Source organism: Rana temporaria, chromosome 9, assembly GCF_905171775.1.
Source record: "Rana temporaria chromosome 9, aRanTem1.1, whole genome shotgun sequence".
NCBI classification, from domain to species: Eukaryota; Metazoa; Chordata; class Amphibia; order Anura; family Ranidae; genus Rana; species Rana temporaria.
This window is the reverse complement of record NC_053497.1, coordinates 153,477,092-153,496,100: the sequence shown is the minus strand read 5'-3', so window position 1 is coordinate 153,496,100 and position 19,009 is coordinate 153,477,092.

Here is a 19,009-nt window from a genome sequence, read left to right as displayed (position 1 = left end):
TAGAAGGGGGGGAGTAAATAGGGAGGCAAATGGGGGGAGCTTAAACAAAAATGGTGATATGAAACTACCCCCCCACAGTACAGGGGACATTTAGAAGAAGAGTGGGGCCTGCCATCCACTGGCAAAGGCAACAGTACTCACAGTAACAGGCCGTGTGACCGTTCATTCCTCCGGGCAGCCTCTTTGATCCAGCCAGTGCGCCGCCGCCTTCGGATCCTCAAAAAATAGGGCTCTGCCATCCTCCTCCACTCTCAATCTGGCCGGGAACAACATGGCATATTTATGGTGTGCCACCCTGAGCCGCCGCTTAACATTCTGGAACTGTGCACGGTTTATTTGGACCTCATTAAAGAAGACAAGGAACACTGCGACATGGCCGTTGCCCAGAGCGATGTTACCTTTCTCTCTAGTTAACCAAAGTATTTTATCTCTGTCTCTGAAATTGAGAAACTTGGCGATAAAGGTCCTGGGGGGGCTCCCGCAGGTGGAGGTTTAGCAAGAATGCGGTGTGCCCGTTCCACTGCAAACATTACAGAAAAGGCTTCTCTTCCAAAATGTTGGATCAGGAGAGATGCTAAGTATACCTTCAGCCTTTTCAGATAGACCGATAAACCTGAGGTTGCAGCGTCTCAGACGGTTCTCCATATCATCCTGATGAGCGTGCAGCTGGTGGATCTGGCGATGCAGGTCCCCCGTAGTGTGGCTTAGGGGGTGCAGGATGTCCTCTGCCGCTCCGATGCGTGTCTCGGCCTCGGTGACTCTGTCTTTTACCTTAGATAGGTCCTGGCGCAAGAGGGATATGTCAATCTTGACCTCATCTATTTTGGTGGTAAGTGTTCCCTGCAGTAACACAATGGCATTCAGAACCTTAGCTGTATCAGCGCCCTGATGGACCCCTGCGGAGCACGTGCCGTCACCATCTGTGGCCTGCGGCTCTTGTTCCTGATGGCGGTATTTTGCCAACTTGTCCACCGCCTCAGAGGTCCTCTTCGGCTGAGACATGTCCCTTCCCACTACGGAATATGGATGACCAGGCCGTTGCCGATTGCAGCAATATAGCCGCTGTCCCAGGAGTCAGGCCAGAACCACGAACCGTCTCCAAATCAGATGTAGAACACACATATATAGTGAAGTGTAGCGCCAATATATCTCAACTCCACTTTGGTAAGAACCGAAAGGAGAGAGATAATATAAGATTGGAAATAATCCAAATGTGTACTTAACACCGTGAGGTGTAGTGACAATTATTTGTAATTGAGAATTTTATAAATCCTTCAAAAATAAATAAATAAACTTGTGAAGTGGGAATAGACACCTATAATGCAAAAATAGTCTGTGAGACAAGTATTCCTGTGTGAATATTAATGTGAACCTCAGAGGATCAACATGCACCTGTTGCCAGTTAAGTCCTATTAGGAACTCAGGAGAGAGATGATGGTACTCTCAAATAAACACACACTACAGCAATTAACCTGCAAAGGCAGGTGAGCTATAGGTTCAAAACAAGTTTTTTTAGAAAAACATCTTAAATCATATGGGATGATATTAAATTCGCATAAATTATATATAGTCCAATCCCCTGTTGGGAATAATACATATATATAGTCCTTTTTGATTGTATAAATATCCTCAGTAGCACGCTTCAATCAGACTTTTACGAGAGAAGAAATAACTGGGTACTCTTACCAGAACACGATGACCCACTCCTCATCTTACGATGGGTGGGTCTCCAAAGCTTGTACGGGCCGATTGCCCTCTCTGGTTACCCTTGCGATGTAATTTCTCTCAAGGCCTCTCCAGCCTTATGTAGTCTCCAGATAGTGGTTGGTGCAAGATTATACTCACAGACAAAAGGACGCAGATGTTCTCCAAAAAAAGTTAGGTGATGGAATCAGTGGTTGATCACAACAGAGTATGTGGAAAAAGCAAAAAAAGAGAGCTCCACATAGTGTAAAAAAGTTACAGTTTTAATGAAAAAACTTCAAACTTGTGTCACTGAAAAGAGTGAACACTCTGGATAAAATAACATTTTGAACAAAAGTTTTTTTCCCAAACAAAGTTCAGCAATAAAAATCAAAATCAAAAGTCCAACAAAAAGTTATAAAATCCAAAAAACCATGCAGCAAACCAAAGAGCTTTCCAATCCAATAAACGGACAGAAAATATCCACAGATAATGCAGGTGATGGCGGTATGACCTGTGTACACAGGTCATACCGCCATCACCTGCATTATCTGTGGATATTTTCTGTCCGTTTATTGGATTGGAAAGCTCTTTGGTTTGCTGCATGGTTTTTTGGATTTTATAACTTTTTGTTGGACTTTTGATTTTGATTTTTATTGCTGAACTTTGTTTGGGAAAAAAACTTTTGTTCAAAATGTTATTTTATCCAGAGTGTTCACTCTTTTCAGTGACACAAGTTTGAAGTTTTTTCATTAAAACTGTAACTTTTTTACACTATGTGGAGCTCTCTTTTTTTGCTTTTTCCACATACTCTGTTGTGATCAACCACTGATTCCATCACCTAACTTTTTTTGGAGAACATCTGCGTCCTTTTGTCTGTGAGTATAATCTTGCACCAACCACTATCTGGAGACTACATAAGGCTGGAGAGGCCTTGAGAGAAATTACATCGCAAGGGTAACCAGAGAGGGCAATCGGCCCGTACAAGCTTTGGAGACCCACCCATCGTAAGATGAGGAGTGGGTCATCGTGTTCTGGTAAGAGTACCCAGTTATTTCTTCTCTCGTAAAAGTCTGATTGAAGCGTGCTACTGAGGATATTTATACAATCAAAAAGGACTATATATATGTATTATTCCCAACAGGGGATTGGACTATATATAATTTATGCGAATTTAATATCATCCCATATGATTTAAGATGTTTTTCTAAAAAAACTTGTTTTGAACCTATAGCTCACCTGCCTTTGCAGGTTAATTGCTGTAGTGTGTGTTTATTTGAGAGTACCATCATCTCTCTCCTGAGTTCCTAATAGGACTTAACTGGCAACAGGTGCATGTTGATCCTCTGAGGTTCACATTAATATTCACACAGGAATACTTGTCTCACAGACTATTTTTGCATTATAGGTGTCTATTCCCACTTCACAAGTTTATTTATTTATTTTTGAAGGATTTATAAAATTCTCAATTACAAATAATTGTCACTACACCTCACAGTGTTAAGTACACATTTGGATTATTTCCAATCTTATATTATCTCTCTCCTTTCGGTTCTTACCAAAGTGGAGTTGAGATATATTGGCGCTACACTTCTCTTTACACATTACCTTTACAAATATTTTTTGTGTGTTGGCCGCCCACCTTTTCACCTTTTTACAAGTTTGCGCAATATTTTCACACACACTACACATATATAGTGGCCTGCTACCCAGAGGCTGCTACAGGGGGTAATGTATCCCAGAACAGACACAGAGGCAAGGAAAGCTCACCCAGGCCTCCGCCGGGTGGAGCAAGATGGCCGCTGCTCCGTGGAATAGGCTGAAGCCACGGCCCGTCCTGAGGCTATTACGGGATGTTAAAGTGCTGCAGCGGCATCCCCAGGTCGTCCGGTTGTCAATCCAGCAGGGGATGGAGTACTGAGCTGCCAGGGAGGCCAGGAGAGTGTACTGTAGGCCACCACCGGGTGGACCAAGATTGCCGCCGTTCCAGGAACTAGGCTGAAGCTGTGGCTTTTCGTAGAGCTGATGCGGGACCGGAGACCCTCCACAGCGGCCTCGAGCGGCTCCTGTGGCAGCAGGGGAAGCAGACCAGGTCCCCAGGCACTTAGGATGGTAGCAGATTACCAGGATATTGGCAGGATGGAAGTGTTAGGAGTGCGGGCAGCGGAACTCTCTCTAGGTGCGACCTATTCCATAGCTCTCCAGGCCACGCCCCCTACCCCTCAGATTTACAGTGACTGCACTTCCAAGTGCCCTTTCAGTGCAATTTTAAGTGCACTTTGCACTTGTAGTGCAAAGTGGATTCGCCTTTTGCAAATTACCCCCAATGTGTCTCACACCATTTGGAAGACCCCAGGGTGAGGCCTCGTACACACGACAGAGTTTCTCGGCAGAATTCACCGAGAAACTCGGTCAAAACCCGGATTCTGCCGAGAAACTCTGTCGTCTGTACAGTTTTGGCTCGATGGAGCCGCCGAGGAACTCGACGAGAAAATAGAGAACATGTTCTCTATTTTCTCGTTGTCCTCGTTCTTCTATGGGAGAAGCCGGCCCGCCGAGCTCCTCGGCGGCTTCATCCCAAAACTCGACGAGGAACTCGACGTGCCAAGCACGTCGAGTTTCTCTGTCGTGTGTACGGGGCCTGAAAGAATAATCTGCCCAGGTATTTCGAAATTGGTTGCCAAGATATGCAACCGTTATTGGATCCCAGAGAGTGAGAGCCGGTTCACACTGGGGCGACCTGGGATCCGACTTCAAGACGCCCCAAGTCGTGCGGTCGAGAAAATAAATGGAAGTGAATGGGAGCCATCTTAAAGGGTCACTAAAGGAATTTTTTTTTAGCTAAATAGCTTCCTTTACCTTACTGCAATCCTGGTTTCATTTCCTCATTGCTCGTTTTTGCTCTGATGTTGCTGTAATACTACGCTGTTCTGGACACTTCCTGGTTGTCTGGCTCCTTATGAAAAAAGTCATGGGAGAGTTTAGTTTCGTTTTCCTAGCCATGACTCTCTATGGCACTGTCCAGCACAGAGGCATAAAATAACATGCAAAGACTAAATTAGTTTCAGTTTCGTTTTTGCATCTAAGAGGCACATTATATGATTGATTTTTATCTATTTTTAATAGTTTTTAAAAGGAATCAGTTAACTATTATGTCTCTATACCCTGTAAACAGTAATTTCAGCAAAACATTTTTTTCCTTTAGTGATCCTTCAATGTACAATACTGAGGTCGCTCCGACTTCAGAAAAGGTTCCTGTACTACTTCAATCCGACTTGTAGGTGGCCTGTACCCATTGATTTCAATTGAAGTCGCCTACAAGTCGGATCCCCGTTCACAGTGAGGCAACTTTACAGGAAGTCACCCCAGTGTGAACCTGTTCTAAGGTAAGATTCTGTCTCCCAAAGGGGAACTCCACGCCAATTTTAAATAAAAAAACGGCATGGGTTCCCCCTCTATGAGCATACCAGGCCCTTAGGTCTGGTATGGATTTCAAGGGGAACCCCCTATGCCGAAAAAACGGCGTGGGTGTTCCCCCCAAATCCATACCAGACCTTTATCCGAGCACGCAGACCGGCCGGTCAGGAAAGGGGTGGGGACGGGCATGCGCCCCCCTCCTGAGCCATACCAGGCCGCATGCCCTCAACATGGGGGGGTGCTTTGGGGCAGGGGGGAATCCTGTGGCCCCCCACCCCAAAGCACATTGTCCCCATGTTGATGGGGACAAGGGCCTCTTCCCGACAACCCTGGCCGTTGGTTGTCGGGGTCTGCGGGCGGGGGGCTTATCGGAATCTGGGAGCCCCCTTTAATAAGTGGGCCCCCAGATCCCGACCCCCCACCCTATGTGAATGAGTATGGGGTACATCGTACCCCTACCCATTCACCTGGTGGAAAATAAATTTCAATAAAAAAACACTACACAGGTTTTTAAAGTAGTTTATTAGGCAGCTCCGGGGGTCTTCTTCCGACTTTGGGGGTCTTCCGACTTCTCCCTTCTGCCAGGCACCACCGCTGTCTTCTTTCTGCTCTTTTACCAGCGGTGGCCCGGTCTTCTCCCTTCTTCCGACTTCGGGGGGTCTTCTTCCGACTTCGGGGGTCTTCTTTTTCTTCTGCTGGGCACCACCGCTGTCTTCTTTCAGCTCTTTCACCAGCGGGGGCCCGGTCTTCTGCGTCGCCTTCTTCTTCTCCTCCTCTCCTCTTCGATGTTGACTCGACGCTCCCTCCCGCTGTAATGCCGAATGTGCGGTGCGCGGCGATTTATATAGACCTCTTATGATGTCACAGTTCCAGACCCCCGAAGTCGGAAGAAGACCCCCGAAGTCGGAAGAAGGGAGAAGACCGGGCCGCCGCTGGTAAAAGAGCTGAAAGAAGACAGCGGTGGTGCCTGGCAGAAGACCCCCAAAGTCGGAAGAAGACCCCCGGAGCTGCCTAATAAACTACTTTAAAAACCTGTGTAGTGTTTTTTTTATTGACCCCATACTCATTCACATAGGGTGGGGGCCCGGGATCTGGGGGCCCCCTTATTAAAGGGGGCTCCCAGATTCTGATAAGCCCCCCACCCGCAGACCCCGACAACCAACGGCCAGGGTTGTCGGGAAGAGGCCCTTGTCCCCATCAACATGTTGAGGGCATGCCGCCTGGTACGGCTCAGGACAGGGGGGGGTGCTCGCCCGTCCCCACCCTCTTTCCTGACCGGCCGGTCTGCGTGCTCGGATAAGGGTCTGGTATGGATTTGGGGGGAACCCCCACGCTGTTTTTTTGGCGTAGGAGGTTACCTTGAAATGCATACCAGACCTAAGGGCTTAGTATGCTCCTAGAGGAGGAACCCATGACGGTTTTTTATTTAAAATTTGGGGTGGAGTTCCCTCTCCTGGAGGCGACTTCAAGTCGTGTTGTGGGTCGCGTTGTGATTCATACTCAAGTCGTGTTCAAGTTGCCTCCCAAAGTCGTGCTGAAAGTCGTGTTTCCCCTGTGTGAACCGGCTCTGAGGACAAGACTGAGTTTCATCTATCCTTTAATGCCGTCTCTAGGCATGTACATCCTGCTGTCATGAAAGTGTGGCGGTATTAAGACAGCAAGAATCTAGCCTGGAACCTTTGGTTTACCTTATGCCTTATTTGACCTCTTTTTAATTAAGGTGGTCAACAGCTTGCGGTAAGGTGCCATCCATGAGCACTTATGTGGTGATTTATCCTTTTCTGGTGGAGGTGGAAACCTTTTATTAATTAAGTGGAATCATCTTTCAAGGATTTATTATTCATCTACCTCAATTTATGGGCTTTTTTTCTGCACATTAATTTTTTTTTTTTTTAGTTATCTCACAAATGGGGGTTTGCACTTTAATGGACATCAATATATTGTTGTGGCAATTTTAGTTTGTACATTTGTTGTACTTTATATGTTTATTTGTTTTTTTCTTTTCTTTACATAAAACAGCATATGGAAAGGCACAGGGCAAATACTCTGCCAAAAACAAACATGAATACAATCCTCTTGACAAAAAAAATACATACATATTCGCTCTGGACCCTCCCATAAACTCCCTCACTAAATCTTCCCACTCTAACCCTTTTCTTAGTCATCACTCTCTCTCACAGAGAGACAAGTGATGCATCTGCCCTTTCCCAGCTCCCCCCCTCAAAAGACGAGAGAAAAAAAAAAAAAAGAAAAAAAGATAAAAGAGGGGGAGAGAGAAGGGGAGCCCCATCCTCTCCCTCCCTTAAACCACAATTCATAACAGGAAAGTCGGTTTATCCTTCATATTATATTTTACATTATAATTCCCTGCGCGTATCCGATTCTTCATTTATCAGGTTCAGTCATTAATCTTTTCCCCTCATCTGAATTTTTAAACAAATTCCAGCTCTTCCACGTTTCTTTGTATAGTTTATTTTTACCCTTAGCTGAGAGAACTAGGTCTTCCATAGCTTCTATATCTCTAACTCTATTTATCCACTCTAAAACTGTTGGTGACGTAGTATCCCTCCACCGTAAGGGTATACCTGCTTTAGCTGCATTCACCAAATGGCACAGTACTGAGTTCCGATAAGTCTGAACTGGAATCTCAGATAGGTGAAGTAGGAAAAAAGCGGGATCATTGGGTATTTTTAACTCAGAAATTTTTTGCAAGATTCTCATAATTGACAACCAATAAACTCTTATTTTTTTACAAAACCAAAATATATGAATCAATGTCCCGCTTTCTTCTCCACATCTCCAACATCTGTCAGAATTTTCATTGCAGAATTTTTTGAGTCGTACTGGAGTATGGTACCACTGCATCAAGATTTTATAGTTTAATTCTTGAATTCGTGTACAGATTGAAGAGTTTAGAGTCAAAAAGATAATCTGTTTACGTTGTAATGCAGAGAAGGTCCTATCTAGGTCCTTCTCCCATTTGTTAAGGCCTGGTATCTCCTGATCCTCCCTAAATTTATTTAATAGTCCATACATTTTAGAGATCCCTCGGGCTAGTGGTTCTAAATCATTACAGTACGACTCAAAGATTGTTAACTGACGATGAAAATTACTTCCCGGGCCTAATGATCTAAAAAAATTACTTAATTGCAACGCCTGCCAGATATTGACTTCAAAAGGGCCTCCTATTTGTATTAATGTTTTAATCGATGGCCAGTTTTCTGATATAATAAAATGTGAGGCCTGATATACTCCTTTCTCTATTAATAACCGGAAAGATCCTCTTTCATTACCCGGACTAAAACTTGGGTTCCCCAATATGGGAAACAAAGGTGATCGCACTGTAGAAAAGTTCCCGTTTTGGCATATACGTGCAGTAATTTTTAGTGTTGTGCCAATTATAGGGTGATTTTTAAGAGGAGCCGGTAATACTGTATAGCACCAAGGTGCTCTACCTAAAGGAACTGTGCTCAGCTGTTGTTCTATGTCAACCCACCTCTTAGATCTAACATGTTTACACCAGTCCACTAATCTAGATAGATGTACTGCATAATAATACTTAAATATATCTGGGACCCCCATTCCACCAAGATTCTTAGGCATAGTCAACAGATCTCTTTTAATCCTAGGACGTTTCCCGGCCCAGATAAAATTCATAAATAAACTACGTATCTGACGCAAAAAAGTCACTGGAATCTTAATTGGTAGCGCCTGAAGTAAATACAAAATTTTCGGAAGAACGGACATTTTGATTATACTAATGCGGCCAAACCAAGAATGGGAACCAAGTCGCCATTTGTCAAGTAGGGCTCGTAATAGATTATACATTGGTAAAAAATTCATTTTAAAAATGTCCTTTTCTTTTGATGGAATATTTGTGCCCAAGTATCTAAGCATTGGACTCCATTTAAAACAAAAATTCGCCCGAATGGAATCCCGGGAAAGAGGGGATAGTGACATGCTCATGGCCTCTGATTTAGTCTGATTTATTTTTAAATTAGAGAGAGTGCCATATTTCTCAATCTCACTCAGCAAAGTAGGGAGAGAAATATGAGGCTCGGTTACTGAAAAAAGCATATCATCCGCATAAGCAGAAACCTTGTGGATTCCTTCCCCAACCCTAATACCCCGTATATCCGGATTCAGGCGAATTCTGTTCAGCAATGGTTCCAAAGAGAGAACGAAGAGAAGGGGTGAGAGGGGGCAGCCCTGGCGAGTACCATTCGAGATGCTGAAGGGTTCAGAAAGGACCCCATTTGCCTTTACAACCGCTTGAGGGTTTGTATAAACACTTTTAATCCAGCTAATCATTCGTTCTCCCATTCCTATTTGTTTCAGCACCTCAAATAAGAACCGCCAGTCTACCCTATCAAATGCCTTCTCCGCGTCTGTATTTAAAAATACACACGGTATTTTTTTATCATTTACCTGATTAATCAAATTAAGAACTTTTGTTGTATTATCTCTACCTTCTCTCGTGGGGACGAACCCTACTTGGTCTAAATCTATTATTTGGGGGATCCATGATTGTATTCTGGTTGCTAATATTTTCGTAAATATTTTTAAATCTGTGTTCAGTAACGAGATGGGTCTGTAACCTCCACAATCCGCCGGGTCCTTCCCCTCTTTTGGAATTAACGTAATATGTGCTCTCAGGGTATCCATAGGGAATGTGGAAGTCAGACCCACCGCATTAAAGACTTTTGTCATTTGTTTACTTAGCAACTCAGAAAATTCTCTGTAGTAACTTATAGTAAAGCCATCCGGACCAGGAGATTTTCCAGATTTGAATGATTTTAATACTTCAGTCACTTCTTTTACCGTAATAGGAGTGTCCAGACTATAACGGGCTGGTGAGGGTAATCTCGTCATACCTGTCGAGGTTAGATATTCTGCTATCCTGGACTGAGGGGAAGTAGCGTGAGGCAAGTTATACAGAGTAGCATAATACTTCCCGAATGTCTGGGCAATATCTTTAGGTATCTGTTTTAAATGTCCCTCTTTATCTTTTATTTGTGATATATAAGTTGACCTATTCTTTTCTTTAATTTTCCCTGCTAACAATCTGCCACATTTATCTCCTATTTCATAATCTATTTGTTTCCCTCGTTGGATTAGGGCTTTTGCTTTAAACCGTAAGATCTCCGACAGTTGTCTTCTCAGATGTCCCAGCTCCCTACCTACTGATGCTGTCTGTATCTTTTTATGCTGTGTTTCTAAGGTCTGGATCTCATCTAATAATTCTTTGGTCTGTTTTTCCCTTTTCTTTTTCAAAATTGCTCCATGTTTGATTAAAATTCCTCTGATCACGGCCTTGTGTGCCTCCCAAATCATACCTGGGTCACTCTCAGGAATGTCGTTTATCTGAAAATATGCTATCATTTCTTTAGATACATCGTCCCTTACTTCAGGATTTTGAAGAAGGCTTTCATTCAATCGCCAGCATCCCTTACGTTGAGTGGCCAGGTTAGACAGGGAGAGACACAACGAAACCGGAGCATGGTCCGACCATGTTATATTTCCGATTATGATTTCTGTAACGTCTGAAATTAAATAGTGTGGAATCAAAAACATGTCAATACGCGAGTACACTTGATGTGGGTTGGAAAAAAAAGTATAATCTCGTTCTTTTGTATGTAAAGTCCTCCAGGCATCTACCACTTGCATTTCATGCATTTTTTGTAGTATACTTCTTCGGACCCGACAGGGGACAGCTGAAGTTCCTGAGGAGGTGTCGATTCTAGGATCTAGGGGGATGTTGAAGTCCCCTCCCAGAATCAATCTCCCCTCTATAAAATCCCTTAATTCTGAAAGAATTTTTTTAACAAACTGGTCCTGCTGTTTATTTGGTACATAGATTGTTGCTAATGTTACCTTAATGTTTCCAATGCTTCCTTTAAGGAAAATAAATCTCCCATTAGGGTCTACCCGTTTGTCCACTAAGCACCATGGCACTCGATTAGATATTAATATTGAGACCCCCTTAGATTTAGCCTGTTGGTTTGGAGCATGATACACACAAGGGAAAAATCTATTTTGAAGAAGAGGGAGTCTACCTGCCTTAAAGTGTGTTTCCTGAACATAGGCTACATCTGTCCCGGATCGCCTCAAATCGTTCAACAACATTTTCCTTTTCTCTGGGACATTAAGACCCTTAACATTCAAGGAGGTAATCTTCACCTCTTCCATTTTTCAGACAACACTGACAACAACAACAAGAGAAAAAAAAAAAGAAAAAAATACAAAAATAAAATAAAAGGTGGGGGGAGAGCACCCCTCCCAAACCTACCTATACGCCCCTTCCTAACCCCTTCTAATCCCTCCCTCCCTTCTAGGCCCAATCGGGCGCGCACCCAAAACTGAGCCACCTGACTGTGACTTCAGTGGGTAAAACCTAATTGGGGGTTTTGGCACAAGATGACAGGGGGGCTCAGACCTAACCTCTTATCCACCCCGGCTCTGAGTTTACTACAATTACCATCTGTAGTCAATCTTCTAAACATATATATCCACTTCTATTTCTCTTCCCTTAACCCTTGCTTCTTCCCTCTAACCGCCCCTTAAACAACATATAAATGGTCCTTAACGGACATTTTTTCACAAATAGAGGGATTGGGAAGGGACATATAAATCCAACTTTTATTTAAATGAAAAAAAAATCAAAAAATCCCTCCTGAAAAAAAAAGTTGGGACATTTTTTTTTTTTAAACAAGAAAAGGGGGGGGGGCAGAAACCTCCAAGATAATATCCAGTTATCCTTCACCTAAATTCATCACCATATACTATTCCCTCACTTTCTTTTCCAATTTCTTCCCTTTCCCTTCCCCCCTTTTCTCTTCCCTCTCATTGCCCCTTAAACAACATATAAATAGTCCTTAACAGCCATTTTTTCACAAATAGAGGGATTGGGAAGGGACATATAAATCCAACTTTTATTTAAATGAAAAAAATAATCAAAAAATCCCTTCTGAAAAAAAAAAGTTGGGACATTTTTTTTTTTTTTTTAAACAAGAAAAGGGGGGGGGCAGAAACCTCCAAGATAATATGCAGTTATCCTTCACCTAAATTCATCACCATATACTGTTCCCTCACTTTCTTTTCCCATTTCTTCCCTTTCCCTTCCCCCCTTTTCTCTTCCCTCTCATTGCCCCTTAAACAACATATAAATAGTCCTTAAACAGTCAATTTTTCACAAATAGAGGGATTGGGAAGGGACATATAAATCCAACTTTTATTTAAATGAAAAAAAAAAAAAAAAAAATCCCTCCTGAAAAAAAAAGTTGGGACATTTTTTTTTTTTTTTTTTTAAAACAAGAAAAAGGGGGGGGGGCAGAAACCTCCAAGATAATATCCAGTTATCCTTCACCTAAATTCATCACCATATACTGTTCCCTCACTTTCTTTTCCCATTTCTTCCCTTTCCCTTCCCCCCTTTTCTCTTCCCTCTCATTGCCCCTTAAACAACATATAAATAGTCCTTAACAGCCATTTTTTCACAAATAGAGGGATTAGGAAGGGACATATAAATCCAACTTTTATTTAAGTGAAAAAAAAAAAAAAATCGAAAAATCCCTCCTGGAAAAAAAGTTGGAAATGTTTTTTTTTTTTTTTTTCCGTTTGTTTCCAAAAAAAGAAAAAGAAAAGGGGGGGCAGAAACCTCCAGGATAATATCCAGTTATCCTTCACCTAAATTCATCACCATATACTATTCCTTCACTTTCTTTTCCCATTTCTTCCCTTTCCCTTCCCCCTTTTTTCTCTTCCCTTAACCCTTCCTTCTTCCCTCTTACTGCCCCTTAAACAACATATAAATGGTCCTTAACGGACATTTTTTTTTCACAAATAGAGGGATTGGGAAGGGACATATAAATCCAACTTTTATTTAAATGATTTAAAAAAAAAAAAAAAAAAATCGGAAAATCCCTCCTGAAAAAAAGTTGGGACATGTTTTCTTTTTTTCTATTTTTTTTTCAAAAAAAGAAAAAGAAAAGGGGGGGCAGAAACCTCCAAGATAATATCCAGTTATCCTTCACCTAAATTCATCACCATATACTGTTCCCTCACTTTCTTTTCCCATTTCTTCCCTTTCCCTTCCCCCCTTTTCTCTTCCCTCTCATTGCCCCTTAAACAACATATAAATAGTCCTTAACGGACACTTTTTCACAAATAGAGGGATTGGGAAGGGACATATAAATCCAACTTTTATTTAAATGAAAAAAAAAAAAAAAAAAAATCGAAAAATCCCTCCTGAAAAAAAGTTGGGACATGTTTTTTTTTTTTTTTTTTTTTCCTCTTCCCTTTTGTTTCCAAAAAAGAAAAAGAAAAAGAAAAGGGGGGGCAGAAACCTCCAGGATAATATCCAGTTATCCTTCACCTAAATTCATCACCATATACTGTTCCTTCACTTTCTTTTCCCATTTCTTCCCTTTCCCTTCCCCCTTTTTTCTCTTCCCTTAACCCTTCCTTCTTCCCTCTTACTGCCCCTTAAACAACATATAAATGGTCCTTAACGGACATTTTTTTTTTCACAAATAGAGGGATTGGGAAGGGACATATAAATCCAACTTTTATTTAAATGATTTAAAAAAAAAAAAAAAAAAAAATCGGAAAATCCCTCCTGAAAAAAAGTTGGGACATAAAAAAAAAAAAAAAATTATATCAGGGGTATTCTTCATATTTTCTATCTCACTTCAGATGGACCCAGGTATCTCCCCCCTTCTTTTTTCTGGGTTGGCGTTTTTTTCATCTATAACCACATTTTTTATTCGTTTAGAAAAATTAGGAATAAATTGTAGCCAGTCTGGCACTTCCACAGAATCTACTTCCAAAAATTTAAACAATTCTGGTAAGTCTGTGCGTTGTTTAAGAAGGAAGGATTGCTGATTTTTCTTAATTGTTAAAGAAAGCGGGTATCCCCAGCGGTACGTCCCACCACATTTTTTAATGATATCTAATAGGGGGCGTAGTATTGCTCTCCGCTGAAGGGTATTCCGTGAGAGATCAGGCATAATTTTTATTTGAGACCCCTCGTATCTTATCTCCCCCGCCTCCCACGATGCCCGGCTAATAGCCTCTTTATCTGAATATCGGTGGAAACAGCAAATCACATCCCTAGGCCTATCTGCATTTACTGAGCGTGGACCCAGTGATCTGTGAACTCGTTCGAATTCAAATGTTTGGGATGGGGGAGTAACAATTAATTGAAGACAAATTGAATAAATAGTCTCTTGCAGTTTCTCTCTTTCAATTGTTTCTGGGATCCCCCTGAACCTCAAATTTCTGCGACGGCTACGGTCCCCAATTTCTTCCAGCTTTAACTGTATGTCATTACACGTCGGTGGATATTGTGTTTGTGTCTGCTCTAAATGTGTAAACCGATTTTCTAGGACACTCAACCGGCTCTCATTAATTTCTAATTTATCCGAAAGTGTTTTTATGTCTCCTCGTACTGCTTCCAAATCTCTCCGATGTGTCTCCTCAACTCTGGTGACCAAAGCTTCCATATCTTCCTCCACTCTAGAGACAAATTGCTCCATATCAGCACGTGTTGGCAATGTTTGTAAATCTGCCCTGGTTGGGAGAGCCAAAAGCAAAGTCCTGATATCAATCTCCTCATCTCCATGTTTCTGCTGTATTATATCTGGGCTCGGATTTACAATTGAGCTTAGACTAGAACTAGGGGAAACACAATCTTCTCCCCCCTCCATTAACCCACTGAATACTGTTGATGTCAATATATTTCTGTCCTGTGCTTTTACTACAGTATCTGCAGTTTCAATGATCTCAGGCAATATCTCTATGGGTTTGGGGGTCTCTTGTGATAAATCAGTATGTTGCAGTGTCTTTCCCTGTTTGCCAAGCCCCACCACCTCGTACCTCTCCTGTATCATGCACAGAGTATCGTACCGCCCACAGCGCTCCTCCGGCTCCCCGGATCTCACAGGCTCTGATGACACTGAAGATCCCTGCCCGCACCTGCGCTCCTGCACGACGACGGCAGCACCAGTGGCGGTGGCGGTGTCCTCTGTTGCAGAAGTTGCAGCGGCAGCGACTGCGCGGGTCAAAGGAAAAAACCTTCGGATCTCTGGCTGTTCCACGCCTCTCTGCACTCTGACACTGCGGGGTCCAGTCTCCCTCCTCCTCATTCCAGGAGTCCAGCAAAGGTAACAGTAACGGTAAACAAAGCACTATAAGCCGTCACACATCCACTTCATTGAGTCCTATTAAAGTCCTGTTGATGGTTATGGCTTTTGTTTTTTAACTGTGACCGGTATGTAGAGTATGAAAGATATGCGAGTTGTACGAGGTATGCACTGCAGAACACACTGAATATGCAGGGTATGCACAGTATACAATGAATGCAATGAATGCTTCTGCACAAACCCTCCATCCACCAGCCAGCCAGCAAGTCTCTCATCAGTCTTCTCATCAATCAGTCAGTATCATCAACTTCTCCAGTTTGCCAGGTGGTTTAGGGAGAGGTCTGAGCGTGTGTTACTCTACTCCTTCATCTTGCAACCACACCCCCCTGCCTCCTCTTTTCTTTTCATGAGAAAAGTTTGTACATTTGTATTCACCCATCACTTAAATGAATCACTGTTATTGACATTATTATCTATTTGTCTACACATAGATGGTTTATTTGCTAGCGCCCCCTTCTTTTCACTCAGTTAATACAGTTGTCAACCTTCCCTTGGGCCTCTCGGACCACATGGGTTACTACAGGCTACTTTACCGCTCTTGCGACAGTGGGATGCAATCAATGGGAAAGAGCTATTTGTTCAAGTAAGATACTTACACTGTTGCTCTCTCTGAGGGTAACTTTATTATATTTTTCCAGGGATTCAGAACTGCTTCCCGGCAGGTTATTGTTGTAATTAGACTAGTTAGTCTCTAGATGGCTCGTCCGGACTCGATCAGAGTCTGTACTAGGACTCTTTTCCCAGAACCTGGAAGACATTGCCCCAGTCTGTTGCCCAAACAAAGCTCACCAAAAGTCCTTGCTCCCGCAAGTCAGCCCCTACTGGACCCAATATCCTGGAAAATGCCTGGAGTTTGTGGAAAGGTCACAGTCTGCCAGATGAACTTGTAGTGAACTCAAACGGCCAAGCGAAGGTACTTGCTAAAACATGGGTGTCTCGAACTGTATATACAGTATACACACACACACACACACATACACTTGTGAACAACTACAACATACAAGGTAATACCGACATATAATCACACACATAGATTGGACTTGATCAACTTGTGTCTATCCTCAACCTCACCCACTATGCAACCCAGGGGCGTTGGTAGGGGGTGGCTAGGGGGGGCTGAAGCCCCGAATGTGACCCCGAAAAGCCCAGAGTCTCGGCCATTCATTTTAAAATTATAAGCCCCGAGCACCGCCGAGCAGGGACTATTCTGTTGCCGAGCGCCGCTGAGTGTGGCCGAGAGACACAGCAGGTCCCGCCTTCTAGGGCCTGCAGCGCCTGTGATGAACGTCCCACTGGTCCAATCTGGGACCGCGGGACGTGTGACGTCCCTCATAGGCACTGCAAGCTCGGAAAGCGGGAATTACAATGCTGCCCGGTGCGCCATGTCACATCCCCGCTCCCTGCTCGGCGGCTCTCCTCTCCTCCTCGGCTCCTGAGCCTCCTCTGGCTGCATATGTATGACGGGCACATTGGGCGCGCCAGCGCCGCACACCACAGCTGCCCACCACGCCACATCCCTGCTCCCTGCTTGGCGGCTCTCCTCTCCTCCTCGGCTCCTGAGCCTCCTCTGGCTGCATCTCTATGACGGGCACATTGGGCGTGCCAGCGCTGCACACCATGACTGAGGTAGGTCAGTGATTGTGTATGTAGGTCAGGTCAGTGTATGTCGGTCATGTCAGTGTATGTAGGTCAGGTCAGTGTATGTAGGTCATGTCAGTGTATGTAGGTCATGTCAGTGTATGTAGGTCATGTCAGTGTATGTAGGTCAGGTCAGCGTATGTAGGTCATGTCAGGTTAGGTCAGTGGTGTATGTAGGTCATGTGTCCAAAACAACCCTGAAAGACATGCTAAAAGTCCCTAAGGCCCCATACACACGATAGAATTTATCCGCGAATACGGTCCAGCGGACCGTTTCCGCGGATAAATCCTCTCGAGGATTTCGGCGGATTTCTATGCGATGGAGTGTACTCGCCATCGCATTGAAATCCGCGCCGAAATCCTCTGGCGATGACGTGTCGCGCCGTCGCCGCGATTATGACGTGGCGACGTGCGCGACGCTGTCATATAAGGAATTCCACGAATGCGTCGAATCATTACGACGCATGCGGGGGATCCCTTCGGACGGATGGATCCGGTGAGTCTATACAGACCAGCGGATCCATCCGTTGGGATGGACTCCAGCAGATGGATATGTTCTGCATGTCAGCGAATATTCGATCTGCTGGAATCCATCCCAGGGGAGATATATCCGCGGAAACAGATCCGCTGGCGTGTACACACCATAGGATCTATCTGCTGAAACCCATTTGCTGGGATTTATCTGCGGATGGATTCTATGGATTCTATGGATTCTTAGAGCTTTCTTACATGCTGATCTCATGGAATGTGTAACTGACATACATACACACACTGACTTACACGTCAGTGTGTGTGTGTGTGTATGTATGTCAGTGTGTGTATGCATGTCAGTGTGTAACATACACACACACACACACGTAGGTCAGGGTATGTGTGTCAGATAGGTCACCCCACGCCACTCCACCGTGCACACACCCCCCCCCCCCCCCCCCCCCGCAGTGCCGGCTTCGGGCTGAAGCCCCTGGTCTTTTTGCCACCTAGCAAGCATCTACAGTCTTAGACTAGGTTTCCACTATTGCGACCTAAAGATCATGAGACTTGAATCAATGGCCGTGTATTCTTGATGTACATTGCCACAAGTAACATCACAGTGGGATCAAAAGTAGTGTAGGGACTACTTTGAAGTCGCTGCGACTTGGAGTCGCACCGCTATAAATTGATACTCCTTGGAAATCACGGGGTATGATTTGTGGAGGCCAAGCCTTACTGACGGCTGGAGAAATTAATTGCAACAATGGCCTATGCAATATTGGATCCTCATGATTCTGCTTGTTATTCAAGTCTTACTTTTGACTAACAACCATGTAGTCACAACCCTTGTGCTCTAATGCATCATGGAGGGAATGCAATGACTTGGCAGAGAGGAATGAAAATTCCATCGGCTTCCTTAACCACTTCAGTACCGGCATATAGTCATATGACATCCACAGAGGGGATCTCCCATTCTGGGTGGATGTCAGATGACGTCCTGGGCTTTGTGAGGGGATATCTGAATGATGCCTGCAGCTAGAGGCATCATTCAGATATCATTATTTGCCGGCGGCGATTCTGTGCACCATAAAAATGATCATAGCGGCGGTTCTGCCGGTTGATCGTTCTTATAGTCGGCGGGAGGGGACATCCCCACCACCGCTTCTCCGGGCTCTCCCGTGCCATCGGGGGCCCGGAGAAAGAATTATCCAGCGCCGGATGGGAAGCATAGAGATGACTGGTGACTAGATGGTCACCAGTCATCTCTATGACCGTCGGAGGCACGATGTGATGACGTCATGCCCGGGTACCCGGAAGTAAACAAAGCTGCGATTGCGGCTAGTAAGCATGAGATCAGTGAATTTTTTTTACGATCTTATGGGTCAGATGTCTGACTTATAAGCTGTAGTTAATTAACTCATGTAGATTACATCAAGAGCTGGTGCCAGATGTCTGTCTACTAAAAGATGTGTATTGAGGGGGGCTCGTTAGTAACCATTGTATGATGTTGTGGGTGGAGTGTGTCATTGTCCATTTGATTACTGCAAGTATTCTTTTTGGTGTATATAAGAGCCTGCCTTCTCAATAAAGATGGTCTA